The sequence below is a fragment of the Triticum dicoccoides genome, chromosome 2B (genome assembly GCF_002162155.2).
Source record: "Triticum dicoccoides isolate Atlit2015 ecotype Zavitan chromosome 2B, WEW_v2.0, whole genome shotgun sequence".
Lineage (NCBI taxonomy): Eukaryota > Viridiplantae > Streptophyta > Magnoliopsida > Poales > Poaceae > Triticum > Triticum dicoccoides.
In genome coordinates, this window is record NC_041383.1 from 307167448 (window position 1) to 307185459 (window position 18012).

The window sequence follows — 18012 nt, forward strand, 5'->3', positions numbered from 1 at the left end:
CCCGCTCAGCGAATCAAGGCACGGGAAGAGCAGGGAGTCGGGGCCAACCCGCTGCCTCTGCTCGCGACGGCCCAGTTTCCCACTTCCACCGTCCGCGACCCCAAGCGCATGGGAGCCGCGTGGCGGGGATGCAGAACCAAGGCGACGGATGAGGCGGCCTCGCTCCGCCTCGTGATCGCGGGGAGTGGACATCCCGAAAACCGCGCACCGGCCCCGTCCAGTAAATGCACCACACCCCCACGCCTACCTCCGTTTAGGGAGGAGGGCGTGAACCGTCCCCATCATCGTGGCCTGACGCATGCTCGAGGGGCTTAGCCCCGCGCACGCCGCCCGCGTCACCCACGACGCCGCGTTTGAAGCGTGCCGTTCTGGGCGTGGGCGGTGGGAGCGGAGAGATATGCGGCGTGACCTAGGCCGCGCGTGCCCGTGCACTGTTTTGGGCCTGGCCCAACAGCGGTCGGCACCGTGTCTGGCCCAGGCCCGGGGGCTCCTGTCGGTGTACTAGAGTAGGGGTACCCTAGTACCCCGAACTTGTGCACGGGCGGTCGCAGCATCCCGCGGCAAGGCTTGCCGGGTGACCGCCAAGACCCTCCGTGGTTCCCTTGAAGACCATTCAAGAACAAAGTACTCAAACCAAGGCCCCGGCAAGAGGAGCTTGCCGGGAAGGCCAACCAAGGCCCCGGCAAGAGGAGCTTGCCGGGAAGGCCAACCCAGGCCCCGGCAAGAGGATCTTGCCGGGAAGAGACAAGACCCCGGCAAGACGAGCTTGCCGGGAAGGCCACCCACGGCACTTCAAGAAAGCTTGCCGCGACGCGCCCTGCGTCCCGGCAAGGCCCGGTGAGCAACAAGCTCCCAAACACGACAAGACTACGACTGCGGCAAGGAGCTTGCCGCGGGAAACTCCCACTTCGTGCCCGCGCTCCAGCACACCTGCTAACGTGTCGCTCTAGGACTCTCCCAAGCACACGTGGCAGGAGGCCGCGCAGCTAGGGGTGCGCGGTGGCAAGCGGAGATGAAGAGAAGGCCATCGTGGCAAACGGTGGCGCTCCTAACGATCACTTTTTGCACTGTTTAGGCAACTCAGATAGGCATTCAATGACCTTGTCCCCTGCCGTCAGAGTTAGGTAGGGTGCACTGTGTCCACAGTAGCGGTAGCTGCACCTACCGCATCCTTTTCCATTTTTACCCTTCGAGTCTACGTTGCCACCTGTCGGTGACCCCTTGAAAGTATAAAAGGAGGCCCAAGCGCAACGTAGAGGGGGTTCGGCTCATTTGAAACATCAGGAACACTCTCACGCTCAGTCTGGCAGCGTCCATCGCTCCTGAGCAAGAATCCAATACACACAAACAAGCAGCAGTAGGGTTTACGCATCCGTGCGGCCCGAATCTGGGTAAAACTGCTCGCGTGTACCGCCTCGATCCGCTCTTTGTGCAGCCTCCGCCCTCACCGAATCGAAAGGGGCTCGGTCCGCCGATCCCCATAGGTGTTCGTGGATCAGCTTCCCCGACACAAGGGCTCTTCCTTTGATCTTATTGGATATTCAGACTCTGACTATGCTGGTGATCGTGTCGACCGCAAGTCAACGTCAGGCACATGCCATTTCCTCGGATGATCTTTGGTCCGTTGGTCCTCGAAGAAACAGAACTGCGTTTCACTCTCCACTGCAAAAGCTGAGTACATTGCTGCTGGATCGTGCTGTGCTCAATTACTATGGATGAAGCAAACACTCAAGGACTATGGCATCAACGTGAAGAATGTGCCTCTCTAGCGACAATGAGAGCGCTATCAAGATTGCTCATAACCCAGTTCAGCACTCGAAGACAAACCACATCCAAATTCGTCATCATTTTCTTCGTGATCATATGTTGAAGGGCGACATCTCCATCGACCACGCAAGCACTGAAGACCAGCTGGCTGATATCTTCACTAAGCCCCTGGATGAGAAGAGATTTAGCAAGTTGTGGTGTGAGCTAAATATCCTAGAATCTTTGAATGTTCTCTGAAAAGGACACACATCCTAACACTTATGCTGACTTGATGACTTAGATGCGCAACACACAAAGTAACATTTTTCTTCAATCAATGAAGACTAACCCTCTAAGTGTGAAGAAATTAATGAAGAAATTGATTCTCAGAGCCGTACGACAATTGTACGCGGTGTCTGAAATCAGCTTTCTTATACGGTGGGTTACGCCACCAACCAAAGTTGAAAATCTTCATTTTGAATTTTTCTTCGCTTTTGAAATTCCTCAGTTTTTCAAATTCTTCAACTTTGCATTGTCTTCACTCTTTCCGTCGTTATTCTTCATTGGCTATATATATACATATATATATATATATATATATATATATTTATGTCCTCTACAACATTCGCTTATTGCTAATTCTTCAAGTTGATTTCTTCTGCTAAGTGAATGTGATCAGACCCTTCCCCCTCTATGTCAAACTCAACCCAGTCTATTCACAAATTCTTCATGTGCGTTCTATTTGAAACTCATTCAAAATCTTCACTATGTCCTTGACAGCTGAAGAAATTTCGAACGTGACTTTTAACTTATCTTATCTAAATTTTTGGCTTTGCCGCTCAAACCGTTCCGCATCCCATGACAATACTTATCTATTCACCCACGATCTTACATGATCTCCACCTCTCAGTACATGGGTGACACATGTCAAGCAAATGAGAAGGGCCAGGGGCATGATCGTCCGATTTCCTCGGGCGTACAGTTTTTTCACTCCCACTATAAATACCCCCGCCTCTTCCTCACTTCGTTTTTACTCCGTCGATCTCACTCCCGCTCGAGCTTCTCAAACCCTAGCGCTGCCGCTACTTCATCGCCGCCGGTGAGGAAGAGCTTCACTGCCTCGACCTCGTCGCCATCGTACTCGCGCCGGTTGCGGATTTCTTCACTCCGCCGTCGCCGTAGCTGTCTTCCTCTACCGAGTTAGGGCGTGGAAGATCTGAACTGACAAACTTCACATCTACTCTTCCTAGTTCGTCGTGTTCTTCATCAAGGGTAATTAAAAGTTACTTTTACTGCCCTCTTTGATTCAAATGTTTTCTTGAAAATCTTCAAAGGTGTTTATTATTCAAATCCTCACACACTGAACACCTCACATTTCATCTAATCTTGATTCGTTTCTCTAAGCAATGATTTTCTTCAAGATTCCTCAATTGTGTGGATTTTCAATCTATACAACTCTGAAACCTAAGACAAAGAACGCTTAGTGAAATTATTCAAGACTCGTCTGGTCAAATTCCTAAAACTTATTCTTTTTAAAAACCTTCTGAGAACGCATATGACCTCTCCAAATTCCTCGCAACTATACTCTGTTCACAGGTACACATGCCCGCTGCTATATCACTAGGTTCTCATCAACTTAACTCATTTGCAGCGTTCCTCGAAGAAAATTTGCACACCTCTTCGGAAACTTCACTTGTTCATATTCCTCAGCTGAAGAAAATGGCTGACGGTAAGAAGCCATAGAAGGGAGGAAAGAGGCCTGAGGTCAACACAGCATTCAAAATTCCTAATGATGATATTTATGCTGGATACTGCACACCCCCTGAGGAAGATAAAAATCAGCGCAAGGTGTGCATTCAAAAGATTGAGAGGAGATGGGCACGGGAATGGAGGGACTACAGGTATGTCACTCCCAAGTATATGAAGAAATTTGCACTCAACGCTCCATGCCCAAGACCTCCATTGGCACCTGGACAATTGGCAGATCCCACCAGCCTCAAGCGCGGTGAGGATTATCCTAATGAATGGGAAAAGCACCAGGCCAAACTGGCCAAACAAGCAAAGGAAGCAGTGAGGAAATTTAATGAAGACTCTGCTGCTTCTTCTACCGCTGCTGAGGCCTCTGCTAGCAAGCCGAAGAAGGCCATGGCTAAGAAGACTACTCACAAGCCAAGTGTTTCACCCTCAATGCCCTCACGGCCAAGTTCCTTAGCAATGCCCTCACGTCCAGATTCTTCAAAGCCCTCACGGCCAATTCCTCAAACTGCTCCTCCTCCTTCAAAGTCCTCAGCTCCTCCGACAAAGTCTTCAGCTGCCCCGACTAAATCCTCTGCACCTGTGCATCTCGCCACGTGCCAAAGAACTACAGGCATCTCAATTGCCTCAGGAGCATTTGCAAGTTCCTCAGCTGCACCACATTGCTCAATTGGCCCCTCTCTGCTAAAGAAAAAGGCCACTGCTGGACGAGGCCCTCGACCAAGTCCTCATAAGAAGCAGGTCGCCTTTCAAGTGCCCTCTGATGACGATGAGGATGATGATGAAGAACTTGCCGAAATCATCAGAGACAGGCAGGCCAGGGCCGCTAGAGCCAAAGGCAACAATGTGCCACTGTTATTGGATCCAAAGTTGATCCTAGACTACATCGATTTATGGCACAAGGACCCAAACACACCTTTGCTGAAGATGAACCTCACTCCTGGTCAAAGTCATGTTTTGACTGCCTTCATTGAAGAAGAGAAGTGGAAATTTGAAGAAGGAAGAAGATTGAAGAAAGCGCAGTACAAGAAGCAGCGCTACCTAAAGGACAATGTCCTCACTCTTACCGCTGATCAACTCATTGCCTTGCAAGCTGAGATCAAGCAACTGAGTGATGAATTCAATAGCTACTATGCTGATTGGAAGGGCGCCAAGGTCCGGTTCGTTAAGCTGACAAAGACATTCACTTCAAGTGCTGCTGCTCCTGTGCACATTGAAGTCACTCCGGCTGAAGCATCTGCTCAGCCTACTAAAGAACATGCTAGCACCGCTGATGACAATCAGGCTATTGAATAAATTAAAGTACCAGGGCTGACGACTGCATTCTAGCCACTGAAGAAATTGCCAAGACATCCACTAGTGGTGCGCTTGAAGAAAGTGAAGAAGTCAGGACAACTGCATCAGTTGCACCTGAAGAAACTGAACCAAATTCCTCTGCTCCTCTTGCACCTATACCAACTCCGATACTTCCATCTGCATCAGATGCGAAGAAGACCAAGGCTGCAGAGCGTGCAGCTATGAAGAAAAGGAAGGCATCAACTTCATCATATTCTTCAGCTCTGAAGAAGATGAAGCCTTTGACAAGCTCAATTAACAACCCAATTGATGCCGTTCCTATCTCATTCATGCCATCAAAGGACCTTGTTCCTTTTGGTGAAGATTATGTGATTCCAAGTGAATCTGATGAAGAGAATCCTTCTGCTGCTTCGTCAAAGCAGTTGGATGAAGAAATTGAAGTGGATGAAATCCCGTCAACTCCAGTTGTCTCCTCGCCTATGCCACAGTTCACTGCTGAAGAGACCGGCATTGAAGAAATGGAAGATGAGGATGTGGACATTGGCTATACCACACCTGTGCTGAATGATGACATTTGGGAAAGTCAGCACCCCAACTCTCTGATGTTCACTCCACTTCAAGCAATTCCTCAGTCCCCTGCTGCTACTGAAGTACAAATGGGATTTGAAGAACCTCATGCAACCCCATCTGTCCATGAAGAAATTCCAGCCACTAGTGCTGAAGAAAATGTAAATGAAGAATTGAAGACCCAGGCTGCAGCTGAAGAAGAGCCAAAAATTCCTCAGTCTGTGGATCCTGAGATTGTGATTCTTGAGGTGGTGATGCAATTGACTGACACTCCTCAGCCCAAGCCAAAGGATCCCTTCTCGAAGAAGCAGAAGATCAAGGCTGATGACTTCTTCGGCGAGCATGTTTTCTTCACTGAATTCAATCCTTATGAGAATGCTCATCTTCGAAGGAAGCATTTCTGGACTGCTAGCCAGGCCAATTTCTATTCTTCACTGCTTTTCAACAAGGATAAAGTCTTCGACCACGAGCATATTCCTCACGTAGACATGGAATCAATGCCTTGCTTCTCTCAAGTCCTCAGTATGCTTCATGATGCAGGCTTGCTCAACTTTTGCTCAGACATTGTTGATTGGAATGAAGAGCTTATTCTTAAGTTCAATGCAATGATGCACATCACAGGTGATGCTGATGATACCAACACTTGGGTGTTGGACTCGATGACCGAAAACACTCATTACAAGGCACCAGCCTCTGAATTACTTCATGCCCTGCCAATCAGTCCTCCACCTGAAGGTGCTCATTGTCTATACCAAGAGCCTGAACTCACTGCTCATTACATGCAAGTGCTCATGAAGCCTTTGAAGCCTGGTCAAGCCCCAAGGACAAAATTCTCGTGAAGGAGTTGCTGTATGTGCCAAGAACCGTCTAACGCATTCTGGCGAAGACTATGAGAACTATGAAAGGCCACGACTCATCCAATGAGGAAATTGTTGGCATCATGAAGAATATTCTATTCAACATCATGCATGGCATCCCTATCAATTATCATGATTTCTTCACGAGGACTCTGGCAAATGTTGCACTTTCACCGTTTGAGCTGAAGCCTTATGCTCCTTGGATTATGAGATTCCTCAAAACAAGGTCTTCACTCAACTACAAAGCTGACTTTCAGAATCACCTCAGTTACTTTCCTCCGATTGAAGTCCTCAAGCAAACATATTCCTCAGTTGATGAGAAGGGCAAGGCACTAGCTGTTATCGAGGAAGGTATTCGTCCATTGGATGGTTAGTTCCGCAAAGCTGCATCTTATTCCACCAATGATCACTCTGCCACTCATGATTCTGCTGCCAATGCATCCATGCCAAATCCTCAAGCCACTGCTCCTCGTGTGATGGCTGACCGAGAGCTGCTTCTTAGTCTTCACCAGAAGGTGGATCGAAACCACAAATGGGTTAAGCGTCAGTTTGGCTCTATTCTTCACAACATTACTTCTACATGTAATGCAGTGAAGAAAAACCATTACTACCTCCATGAAGTCTTCGATCGCACCTGGGCTATTCTGTCACATCTCTATGGTGATGAAGATCTGAAGCAAATGGGTTTCAAGGAAGATTTTGACTGGTCCGCTCCTCCACCAAAGAGATTCAAGAAGGTCAAGGTTCCTTCCTTGGTCACCAGTTCATATTCTTCATCATGCAACACGGACGAGTATGAAGACTTGGACGACACTGCGGCAGGCCCTACAATGACTCAAGACCCCAACAATGCTGGCGCTCCTCCATCATCATGATATTCTTCAGGGGCGTTAGTCCTCATTTTCAACCTTTTTGGTCATTCGATGACAAAGGGGGAGAAATTTGAGTTAGTCTTCAAGCGGGTCTATCTTATATGGGCATTTTTTCTAAGTTACAACTCTCGTTCTTTTGATGACTTTGCTGGATCGAGTTGTAATCTTAAACTCTATGGTGGCCTGATACTTTTGTTGAGTACTTCTGCATGCTGATTCCTCATTAATGTTAATGCACGCATGCTGAATCACATCGGTCACCATATTTCATCATGCATTTCAAATTCTTCATACTATATGACAAATGCGTATATGAATTACAAGATATAGGGGGAGATCTCCATGATTATACTCTTCAAGAGTGCATTGCTTCAGAAGCAAATTCCTCACTATGCACATCTTCAGGGGGAGTTCTTCTATATCTTGCAATCAAATTCCTCAATATCAGTATTTACACTTCATATGTTTATCCCCGTTGAAAACTTAACCTATATTTTCATCAATCACCAAAAACGGGGAGATTGTAAGTGCATATAGTGCCCCTTAGTGATTTTGGTGTATTGAAGACTTATAGGTTAAGGGACTGATGCGCGTGTGAGTGTACACAGGTCTATAAGTCTATGAGGAGTTTGATATTTACAGAGAAAGTCGACCCCTAAAAATGAAGTTCTTCAACTGAAGACTTTGGATTTCTGAAGACTTCCCGAAGACTTTGAAAGTGAAGAAATTGGTGTGACTTGAAGACTTGGCAATCATTCGAGGAACATGAAGCGTGAAGACTTTTGTTTTCATAGTTTCATTTTCTCTTTCTTGAGTCATAGGAAACACCGTACTGTTAAAGGGGGTCGAGGAAATACTAAGGAAAAATTTCCATGTGATGCTCAACTCAAAATCCTACACCTACCAATCCCTTCGAGTGAAGCCATTGGAAATCTCATACAACTCAGTCATATTCTTCAGTGACAGAGACGAAGTTCTTCTGGTCTCTAAGGAATTTGTTCTGACTGAGGAGTTAGGAATTCGCGAGTGCGGATTGCCTACACAGTGAGGAACATGACAGCCCTGAGGAATTTGAGAGTCAAATTTCCGACCGTTGTTGTGCTACGCGCCAGCTGTCCCAAAATATCTACCCACCTAACGGTCATATCATTGAAGGGCATTTATGTCTTATCATGTCGGGCTGCTCCCTAGGCTATAAATAGCCGCCCCCTACAACCACTAGCTGGTTGGCTGCTCTGAGAGAAACTGACACTTGTCATTTGAGAGCATCCCATCCTCCGAGGACTCTGAGCGAAAATCATCAAGTGAGGAAAACCCAAACCCAACACACCTACAACCCAAAGTGATTGAGCATCACTAAAGAGATTGATCCTGGATGGATCCGACGCTTGTTACCTCTGAAGAATGTGCTTCTCCCAGACAGTTAGGTGTCATGGTCTAGAGCATCCAAGAGGAATTGTGGATCGCCGAGTGACCTAGTCTGTGAAGGTTTGGAAGTCACCTGAAGACTTACCACGAGTGATTGGGCGAGGTCTGTGTGACCTTAGCTCAAGGAGAATACGGTGAGGACTGTGTGTCCTCGAGTTTAAATACTCAGCCGCTCCAACCAGACGTACAACTGAGACAACAGTTGGAACTGGTCTACCAAATCATTGTCTTCACCAAGATTACTCGTTCTATTTCCTCAACTCTTTCATTTCCTCATTTTGGTTGTTGTGTGCTTGTTCATATCTGTTTGAAGACTTTGAATGAAGACTTTCTCAATTTCCTCAGTTAAACTTCTTTAGTCTGTTCGTCTTCATCCTGTGTTATCCAGTGCTTACGCTTTCTGTACTCTGTGCTTGTCTTCATTTCATCATGATGACTATGCTTGTGTTCTGCTATGTTTACTTTTGAGTACTTATTCTGCTGCGAGTAGTTCTTCATTTAGGAATTTCCTCACCAGCAAATTCCTTAGTGAAGAATTCATAAAAATTGCCTATTCACCCCCTCTAGTCGATATAATGCACTTTCACCCAGCTTCAGCGTCAACAACTCAAGACCCTCGCGAGGGGCCAAGCCTCACGAGGCGGACAACACCAAGACCTCCAAGGGGGTCGGTCTCCTCAGGCTGGCTCCCAAGGAGCGGAGATTTCTATGCAAGGTGCACCTCATGAGGCTCAGCTGACGTGAGCCATGGCGATCAAGGCCAGGCGGACACCGGGCGGGTGCTAGCGGGCATAGAGTACCAGTTTCCTCTTTGGTGCAAAGGAGGCAAGCAGCAGGTGCGGAGTCCCGAGGAATCAGCCAAAGGTTTCCATTCTGGTGCAACAAGACCAAGACCGCCCGGACGGCAGGACAGAGGTCATCGCCGAGCCCACTGCAACGTCACGACCGGAGGCATTTGCAGGCGAAGACCACTTTAGTCAGGATAGGATGTACTTGTTGTCTCCCTTGAAATCTGGCCATTGTGGGATCCCTTCCCGCCAACATTTGGGAAGAGGACCCATGCCACTATAAATAGGACTTAGCCACCGCCATAGAAGCGGATCGATCCGAACGGATCAATCCAAAGGGAGCTAAGCCATTCCTCCTTGGCCAGCTCTCTTGAGCTCAAGAACACCTCACCTCCTGAGGCTGTTCATCCATTGTACTAGTTCATCCTCTGCCCCTCGAGGCAATCCACCACAAAGCTGGAGTAGGGTATTACACTACAAGGTGGCCCGAACTAGGATAAACTACTGTGTCTCTCTGTCCCTTTGAGCTCGACGCGCTAGGCTGTGAGGATCGCGAGTAGGCAGGCTGGGTAGGTTGAGATATCCGCACGCACCCCAGAGTTCGAACCTCTCAAGGGTTTGCGGAACCCAAAATCTGACATTTGGCGCGCCATGTAGGGGTGCGTCGGATCTTCTCTTCCGGCGATCGATCCACCGCTACTCCGACGTTCCATGGTTGACGCACGTCGGGCTCGCGCTAAGCGCTGGGCCGCGGTTGCCGCCCCCGTCACTCAGATAGCACTAGCGGGCGACGACTATCCTCGCCGTCCTCCGTCACCAGCGGCTAACTCCGCCATGGGCCCTGCTGGTCACGAGCAGCAAGCTTCATCGCTGCACCCATCCGTACGCCGCGATGGGCGCACCACCACTCCATCGCTGACTCCGGCCTCTTCGTCCTCCCACACGCGTCGTGGCCTAGCAAACGCGCAAGCTGCTCTGCTCATGTCACGGGAGCTCCTTCACTACTACCCAGTTGACGACTTCTACGAGGAGTGGCTCGAACGCATCGCCGAGCTTGTTAGTGCCGCTGGAGACTCTGCTGCGCCGGCCCGCTCACTGATTCAGCAGCCTCCTGCCGCGGGCGATGTGGCTCACGGGGCGCCTAAACCACCTCTAGTTCGGGCCGCCATTGTTGAACCAAGGCGGACGGAACCACATCGCAACCCGCAGCGTTAGGCGCTTGTGCGTGAAGAAGCGAGCTGTCAAGTGGTGCAACGGCCCCAAGAAGATGCATGTGCGCTTCCACCACCTCCACGTCAAGACCGTGCGCCGCCTGTGGTGATGGCGGCGCGCGAGCACCAAGACCAGGCTCCACCACCCCGACAGGCTCCTGTGACCACGGTAGGGTGCCGTGCGTTCACCCTAGAGCTGCACAACGTCATCTGGCCGGGCAAGTTCAAGCCTGACCTGCCCCCGCTCTACGACAACACCGCCGACCCTGCTGAGTTCCTGCAGCTCTACGAACTGAGCATCGAGGCGGCCAGCGGCAATGAGAAGATCATGGCAAACTGGTTCCCCATGTCCCTTAAGGATGGCGCGCGCTCCTGGCTCCTGAACCTCCCCGTGGGGTCTGTCTCCTCCTGGGACGAGATGCACGACCGCTTCATTGCCAACTTCCAGGGCACTCGCAACCGCCTGCTGGCCACGGGTGACCTATGACGCATCAAGGAGCAGCCCGGAGAGACCCTGCAGAAGTACATCCAGTGCTTCAACAACATTTGCCACAAGGTCCCCAAGGTGTCGGATGAGTCCATCATCTCAATGTTTACTGATGGCGTCCGCGACATCAAGATGGAGAAGGAGCTCGCCATACATGAAGACCTCTGCACAGCCCTGGAGATGTTTAACATGGCAAACAAATGCGCGAGGGCTGAGGAGGGACACCTCTCCCTCCTTGAGCTCCCCGATGCCGACCCAGAAGACAAGAAGGCCAAGGACAAGGACGTGAATTGCAAGGGGCCGGCTATGCTTTCAGCCGAGCCAGAGATGAAGCGCGACTGCGATCACCCTGAGTCATCCAAGAGCAGCCATCTCTTCTGCGTCGTCCACAACATGCACAACCACAACACCAACGACTGCCAGGAGCTCAGAGCCCTCCGCGACGGGCGCCTCGGTCGATGCTCTGAGCACAACGATCGAGGCTACGGTTGTGGAGGTGGCCGAGGTGGAGGACACTGGGACGGCCGTGGCCTTCGCCAGGAGTGGCGTGACCAGCCTCGGGAGGACCACTGGCAGGGCCAGCCTCGCTAGGATCGGCCTCAGGGCAACGCTGGTCTTCCTTCGCTGCCTCCATCGCCAAGAAGGAACGAAGATCATCACCAGGACGAGGGGGTTGGGGGCTTCCAGGAGCCTCGTGCCATCGCGTGCATCTTGGGCGGTTCCCAGGCCCCAACCTCTCACCGCGTCTTCAAGTAGTTCATGCACGAGGTGAACGCAGTGCTTCCCAAGCCCGAGGCGACACGCCCGCTCAGGTGGTCCAAGTACGCCATCACCTTCAACTCCTCTGACCAGCTCAAATGTGCGGCCACAGCTGGCGCACTCCTAATGCTGTGCTCGCCCATCATCAACAACATGCTCGTCACCAAGACCCTCATCAATGGCGGAGCAGAGCTCAATGTTCTCTCTGTCCAGATGTTCAACAGGCTCCAAGTGCCATACCACCAACTTCAGCCTACCAAGCCCTTCTCATGAGTGACTGATGGCTCCACGCATCCGATAGGGCAAGTCTGCCTCCCTGTCACCTTCGACAAGTGCAACAACTACCACACCGAGCTCATCGACTTCGACGTCGCCGATACTCGCCTGCCATACAACGCCATCCTCGGGTACCCAGCACTGGCCAAGTTCATGGCGATGACGCACCATGGCTACAACATGCTCAAGATGCCAGGGAGCAGTGACATCATCACGGTCGCCTGCGAGGAAAAGGACGCGGTGTGCTCTCTTGAGCGCGCCTACTAAGCTGAAGCGATGGAGAACCCTAAAGACAAGGGCGATGTCCTCCCTCCTGAGGTCGCCCTGAAGACAAAGAAGCTGCTGCTGAGCCCAGGATCTCGTGAGGAGGCATCGCCCGATAGTGCCGCGTTGAGCCTTAGGTTCATGGATGGGACGCCTTCACCTATCGCATAGGAAGGCGCACCCGGTGCCCCTCTCAGGCCGGGCTCGGGGGCTCTCCTTTGGAGGGCCTCAGACCTAGCCAACATCACGAGGGAGACGCTCGGGCACCATGTGGAGGCATGCTTCAGCGCACGCTTCTAAGGAGAGAGCAAAGGGCGCGAGGCACCAGGTGCTCAGGAATTCATCATCAAGGCAGTTAAGGAGATTCAGCTTGCCTATGCAGGGCGATCGTCACCCACCGCCGGGCACGGCTCCTTGCCCCAGAGAGGGTGAGGAGTTCCGCGTCTGCATCAACATCCCAGGGCTCAACAGGGTCGCATCTCAGCAGCTCTTCTAGCCGTCTCATGTCGGCAGATGTGAGGGTCCCTAAGGGAGTCCTGGATTGGGGGGTGTCCGGATAGCCGAACTATCACCGTTGGCCGGACTCCTGGACTATGAAGATACAAGATTGAAGACTTCGTCCCGTGTCCGGATGGGACTTTCCTTGGCGTGGAAGGCAAGCTTGGCGATACGGATATGTAGATCTCCTACCATTGTAACCGACTCTGTGTAACCCTAACCCTCTCCGGTGTCTATATAAACCGGAGGGTTTTAGTCCGTAGGACGAACAACAATCATACCATAGGCTAGCTTCTAGGGTTTAGCCTCTTTGATCTCGTGGTAGATCTACTCTTGTACTACCCATATCATCAATATTAATCAAGCAGGAGTAGGGTTTTACCTCCATCGAGAGGGCCCGAACCTGGGTAAAAACATCGTGTCCCTTGTCTCCTGTTACCATCCGCCTAGACGCACAGTTCGGGACCCCCTACCCGAGATCCGTCGGTTTTGACACTGACATTGGTGCTTTCATTGAGAGTTCCTCTGTGTCATCACCTTTAGGCCTGATGGCTCCTTCGATCATCAACAACGACGCGGTCCAGGGTGAGACTTTTCTCCCCGGACAGATCTTCGTATTCGGCGGCTTTGCACTGCGGGCCAATTCACTTGGCCATCTGGAGCAGATCGAAAGCTACGCCCCTGGCCATCAGGTCAGATTTGGGAGTTTGAACTACACGACTGACATCAGCGGAGACTTGATCTTCAACGGATTCGAGCCACAGCCAAGCACGCACACTGTCTCGATGGGTATGATCTAGCTCTGCCGCCGAACAGTTCTTTGGAGGCCGCATCAGCGTCCGCTCCGACCCTTAGCTCGGAGCCCGACTTCGCCGATCGAGGACGAGTGGCTGGACACCGCCTCGGGGGCTACGATCTCTACGGAAATTGAGCCGAACACCATCCCTGTCCTTTGCAAAGCCCGTGACTCCGAGGTGCCAGACTCCTCTCCGGACTCCGAACCTCCCGCGCCCCTGCCAATCAAATCGGATTGGGCGCCGGTTATGGAGTTCACTGCCGCGGACATCTTTCAGCACTCGCCTATTGGCGACATCCTGAATTCACTAAAGTCTCTCTCTTTATCAGGAGATCCCTGTCTGGACTATAGTCAGGAAGGTTGGGATGCGGACGATGAAGAAATTCAACACCCACCCACCACCCACTTTGTAGCCACTGTCGATGATTTAACCGACATGCTTGACTTCAACTCCGAAGACATCGACGGTATGGACGATGATGCAGGAGACAACCAAGAACCAGCGCCTACAGGGCACTGGAAGGCCACCTCGTCATACGACATATACATGGTGGACATCCCAAAAGATGATAATGGCAATGGAACAGCGGAGGATGACCTCTCCAAGAAACAGCCCAAGCGCCGGCGTCAGCAGCGCCGCTCTAAATCCCGCCACAGCAAAAACGGTGATTCCGGCACGGGAGAGAATAACACCCGGACAGTGCCGAAGAAAACCCTCTCCAGCAGGATTCAGCACAGGAGGAGGGAGAAGCCATCCCTCATGATAGAGCGGCAGACAGAGAGGTAGAGGACGATAATTATATGCCTCCCTCCAAAGATGAAGCAAGCCTCGACGACGACGAATTTGTCGTGCCCGAGGATCCCGTCGAACAAGAGCGTTTCAAGCATAGGCTTATGGCCACGGCAAGCAGCCTCAAGAAAAAGCAGCAACAGCTTAGAGCTGACCAAGGCTTGCTAGCTGACAGATGGACCGAAGTCCTTGCAGCTGAAGAGTACAAACTCGATCGCCCCTCCAAGAGCTACCCAAAACGCAGGCTGCTACCCCAATTAGAGGAGGAAGCACCCAATCCTACATCACCAGCGCATGACGCGGCCGACCGGCCACCTCGTGGCCGCGACAGAGAGTCCTGTAGGCCCTCCACCAAAGCTGCACCCCAGCGTCGCTTGAAAAGTACAAAGCCACGGGGAAATGCGCCAGACTTGCGAGACATATTGGATGACAAGGCAAGGCAAATAAGATCGATCTACGGATCGCGTGGGTGCCCCATGACACGTGATGACAACCGTTACGCTGGATACAACAATAACGGCCGGGCCGAACACAGTAGATAAAGCTCATTTGAGCTGTATCGTGATATAGCCCAATATAGAGGCGCCGCACACCCACTATGCTTCACAGACGAAGTAATGGATCATCAAATCCCCGAGGGTTTCAAACCTATAAACATTGAATCATACGACAGCACAACAGATCCTGCGGTTTGGATCGAGGACTATCTCCTTCACATCCACATGGCCCGCAGTGATGATCTACACGCCATCAAATACCTCCCACTCAAGCTTAAAGGACCAGTTCAGATACCAAGGACAGCAATGGCAGGTCGCATCGCAACAAGCACAAGCGCCACATTAACGGCGATAATGCTGACAATACGGTAGTCAATGCCGGATTCAGAGGCTCTAAACCCGGTCAGCGGAAAAAGCCATTCAAAAGAAATACTCAGGGCCCATCCAATTTGGACCGAATACTCGATCGCTCGTGCCAGATACATGGCACCCCCAAAAAACCAGCCAACCACACCTACAGGGATTGTTGGGTGTTCAAGCAGGCAGTCAAGTTAAATGCCGAAAACAATGACAAGGGGCTGCGTAGCAATGATGAGGAGGAGCCCCGGCCGCCGAACAATAGAGGACAGAAGGGCTTTCCCCCACAAGTGCGGACGGTGAACATGATATACGCAACCCACATACCCAAAAGGGAGCAGAAGCGTGCACTAAGGGACGTATACGTGATGGAGCCAGTCGCCCAAAAGTTCAACCCGTGGTCCTCCTGCCCGATCACTTTTGATCGAAGGGACCACCCCACTAGCACCCGCCACGGCAGATTCGCCGCATTGGTTCTTGACCCAATCATTGACGGATTTCACCTCACTAGAGTCCTGATGGACGGCGGCAGCAGCCTGAACCTGCTTTACCAGGATACAATGCGCAAAATGGGCATAGACCCCTCAAGGATTAAACCCACAAAAACGACCTTTAAAGGCGTCATACCAAGTGTAGAGGCCATGTCAGGACCCCGATCCTAAGTCACACCGATCTAGCATGTAACACATCATATCACTTTGCGGCCTCACGCACGGTATTCCCACGGGTGCCACCTTACCTGGTCCGGGACCGTTTGCGCCTTTTGGCTCACGTATATGATAGTGTCGCTAGCATCCATATGACCAAGAACCCGGGCTGACATGGCTAGTCGTGAACCCAAAGTGGCACTAACTTACAGGGACAGGCATCCATGACCCAGCATCGAACATGTCGGTCATCAGCGAGTGAATCCAGGCTGTAGCACTGGGCTAGCAGGACTCCGGTGAATCGGGCTGTAGCAGGCTAACAAGACTCCGGTATTCATCGCGTGACATTTCCCTGAAGGGACAGACACAGGAACGAAGAAGGACACATGCCGGCCAGCCTAAGTGTTCCGGAGCAGTAGCAAACTACCATGGCTCAGTGGAAGCACTAGGAGACATTTCCCGGTAAGAGAGGCTACTAAGGATAAACAACTAGATAGCCAGATCCCACACATACCAAGCATTTCAATAACATACACACAATATGCTCGATATGTGCAAATACAACATGGCATCACAACATGACTCTACGACTCAAGTATTTATTCAATAGGCTCCGAGGAGCGAGATATTACAAACATGGGTCTCATGACCCAACAATCAGAGCATACAAGTCAAAGCACAAGCGGAAGCTTAACATGTCTGAGTACAGACAACTATAAATGAAAAAGGCTGAAAAGCCTGACTATCTACCAGATCCTGCTGAGGGCACAAGATCGTAGCTGAGGTAACAAGCTAAACGGCGAAGTCCATGTGGAACTACTAGCGAGACTGAAGTCTCTCTGCAAAAACATAAATTAAGCAACGTGAGTACAAATGTACCCAGCAAGACTTACATTAGAACTAACTACATATGCATCATTATCAACAAAGGGGATGGTGGAGTTTAACTGCAGCAAGCAAGCTTTGACTCGGTGGCTATCCTGAACTACGACTGCAAATAACTCTTTTGAGGTGGCGCACACGAGTCCACATATTCACCATATCAATACACCACTATGGATCCGCTCCCGTCTCCCTACGAGAACGCCATCCAAAGCACTCACGCTTATCTTGCGTATTTTAGAGTATCCACTTTCACTTGTCTATGAACTGTACAAGGGGTCCAAGTTTCCATATCCGAGGAATCCGGCTATTCGAATAGATAATGATAACCCTGCAGGGGTGTACTTCTTCACACACGCTTTCGCCACTTATCGCCCTGTACACGTCATGTACCTCGGCAACCTTCAAGCGGAAGCCGGGCGAGGGAGTCGGCCACGACCTGACTAACCGAACAAGTCTCTAGTCCAGGTTTATCGCCAATTCGGGTTCCATCCGCAAGGAGATCCGGCCGGGGTGTCGCTTACGGCCCCAAACGATGTGAGCAGGGTTCCCAAGCCCACCATCCGGGTGCCACTTGGTACACCGTGCCACTGTGCGTAGTCTGTCCCAAGCCCACTTGTACCGGGTGCCACTTGGTAGACTACTAACACTACCTACAAACACCAGAAACTAGTTGCAACTCCTGGACAAAGATCAAGTTGATTAATAAGTCGAGAGGGGCACTTAAGCATTCCAATGTGTGGTAGTAGCTGGTCATGGATCAGAAACACAGAACTCACTTCCTGAGGACGGCTGCAATGAGACAACCCACCATGTACTCCTACATGGCCTCTCACCGCTACCTTTACCAAATCGTGTTCACACACTTAGCTCTCAACGGTAGGACATGTTCACACACCTCTGGTTCATCCTCGATGAATCAGACCTGACTCAACTCTAAGCAGTAGCTGGCATGATAAACAAGCAAGAATGAGTAGGCACAACAGGGCTCAAACAACTCCTACTCATGCTAGTGGGTTTCATCTATTTACTGTGGCAATGACAGGTCATGCAGAGGATAAAGGGGTTCAACTACCGCAGCAAGTAACAGATGAATCGTTGTTGTCCTAATGCAGTAAAAGAGAGCAGGGGCGAGAGAGTGGGATTTTATCGGAATGAACAAGGGGGTTTTGCTTGCCTGGCACTTCTGAAGATAACATTGAGTCTTCATCAGTGTCAACGATCACCTCATCGGTACAA